Source organism: Rattus norvegicus, chromosome 8, assembly GCF_021556685.1.
Source record: "Rattus norvegicus strain SHRSP/BbbUtx chromosome 8, alternate assembly SHRSP_T2T, whole genome shotgun sequence".
NCBI classification, from domain to species: Eukaryota; Metazoa; Chordata; class Mammalia; order Rodentia; family Muridae; genus Rattus; species Rattus norvegicus.
The window spans coordinates 125,247,240-125,249,586 of record NC_141541.1 but is presented as its reverse complement, the minus strand read 5'-3'; the positions used below and the strand labels follow the sequence as shown (position 1 = coordinate 125,249,586).

The 2,347-nt window shown below is 48.4% G+C and overlaps 1 long non-coding RNA gene across 1 annotated transcript; it reads right to left on the bottom strand.

Annotated features, from left to right (window-relative positions):
- Positions 1–445: 445 nt before the first annotated feature.
- On the bottom strand, positions 446–2,347 carry LOC134480246 (uncharacterized). The gene is made up of 2 exons (XR_015627429.1): positions 1,863–2,347; positions 446–1,486 (listed from the first exon to the last, which is right to left on the bottom strand). It is a non-coding gene; the product is annotated as an uncharacterized LOC134480246 (long non-coding RNA).

Here is a 2,347-nt window from a genome sequence, read left to right as displayed (position 1 = left end):
AGAATGTACTAGTTAAACTCAGTGGGACACACAACAGAACAAAAAGGTACGAATGAGGAGAGAGCTGGGAGGACAGGAGTGGGGAGAAGATGGGGTGGGGTTGAGTCTAAATAAGGTATTGCACACACATGTGAAATTGTCAAAGGACAAGTTTAATCAATAAGAAAACACAGGAGTTGTGTGTGTATACTGTGTATGCAGTGAATGTGTGTGTATGTGTGTGTGTGTGGGTGTGTGGGTGTGCACGTGCGTTTGAGAAAATTTTAATTGGATGTCCAGACTTCCAGATAAGCCCTTGTTCTCCATTTGTCATGAATTTACAGGGGAAGGGGAGAAAAAAAAAATCAATGTTCTACAGTCTGACTTTCATCTGAAGAAAGTTGAAAGACTTTACACTGCAAAGGGAGATCTGAAGAGAAACAAATGTATTTTAACAAAAGGGAAGGAGAGGGAAGGAGAGCCTGCCTTACCCAGGCCATTTAGAAGAACAGACTTTCTCCTTTCCTAAGGCTGTTAGTAGAAGACGGAGAAGGTGAAACCCAGAGAGACAAGGGACAGAGAAATTCAGGGTGCGCCTTCCTAGTCTCCATCGTCTGAGGAAGAGAGCCGAGATGGAAACATGCCGACACAGAAGCTGGGATTCCCGACAAACTTGAGTACTTTCTTTTTAATTAGGGCAAAAATGTCCCTTTCAAGTATCGGTCCCATGAGCTGGGGCGTGGCAAGGAGAGGCACCCTGGGGCTCCCTTCACAGGATCCTCTGTAGCCATGGTGAGTCTGTTCTCTTTGAAGCAGCATGCTACTGTTTCAAAACCAGCCGCATCCAAGAGTTCTCTGCTTCCTGCCTGCTTTGGGGAAGTTTTGGTGCTATAAGGACCAATGAGGAATTTCACTTTCTCAGAAGCTTCTGCAACTAAGGGCAGATTCAGAGAGGAAATTCAGTCTGCCCGTCAGAGCTTCTTGAGATCCTCAGGAGGAAGAGTCATAGATGCTGGAGATCTGTGCTTTAGTGGGGTCTTCTTTGCCTCTGTCCCTGGGTGTGCTATGTCTGTCTGTCCATCCGTCTGTCTGTCTGTCGTCTTTCTGTGTGTATTTATATCCACGTGTGTGCGTGTTTATATCCACTCGTGTGTGGAGGGAACATGTATGTGTGTAAGCACGGTACACGTGGGTACACATGTAGGTGCTTGCATCGGAGTGCAGAGGCCCAGGACTGGTGGTGAGAATTATCTTTGATCAGGCACAGGTCTCTCCGTCAAACCCAGAGCTCACAGATATGCCTGGTCTCGCTTTCCAGCTTACTCTGGGGCTCTTTGCCTCTGAGCTCTGTAGGCAGAGCTGTGGGTTAGTCCTCATGACAACCTGACACACACACACACACACACGGGTGCTGGGGAGTTAAGCTCTGGTCCTCTCACTTGCAGGCTGTCTCCTCCGGCTCTGAGCTTCGGTTTTCATGCAGAGTGGACAATTACGTAGAATTATGCTGGGGCAGAATGGGAGATGACCTCACATTAATAAATTCGGGGAGTGCCCAACAATGTTTCTCACCTATGGACATGGGAAAGGGCACCTCCCGAAAGATCTTCACAAGAGAACATTCAAGATGCCTCTTACTTCTGTGGGTTTTCTCGGTTCCCTTGAGGTTTGACACACAGTATTGCACACTGGGCCTTCAAAAGGGCTGTGCTTTTATACTCTGGTTGTGTTTTTATGAAATGGCTTTATGCTGTTCAGTACACACACACACACACACACACACACACACACGTACACACACACACACACAAGTGTGTATGTGTGACAGTGCACATGAAGGTCAAAGGTCAATATCTAACTGTCCTCCTCACTTTCTACCTTACTTTTCTGAGTTGGAGTGTCTGACTGACTCTGGCGATCTCCCATTCCCCAAAGCTGGCCTGTGAACTCCAGGCATCTTCTTGTCTCGGACTTCTGTAGTTCCAGGGCACACCCTGCCACACACTGCCACACATGGCTTCTTATGTGGGTACAGGGATCTGATCTCAGGTCCTCGTGATGCTGTGTCAAGCAACTTGCCAATGGATCCATTGCCCTACCCAGGCTTTAGGTCTGCATGACCCGTTTGTAAAGTTCAGTCTAGTTCCTGGATACGACTTCATCACGGGCACCACACTCTTCCTCTCGGCCCCATCCCTTTCTTCTTCCCCAACCAAGCTCAAACGGTGACCCTGCTGGTCAGGGATAGAGGGACCGCCTATAGTTGGGTCAGTTAGCTCAGGTCTCTGGTGTGGGGGAAGGGATAAGTGAGATTGATGTCGAGTCTGCCCATGATGGGGTTGCGTGGTCCTCCTGGGTGACTGTAATT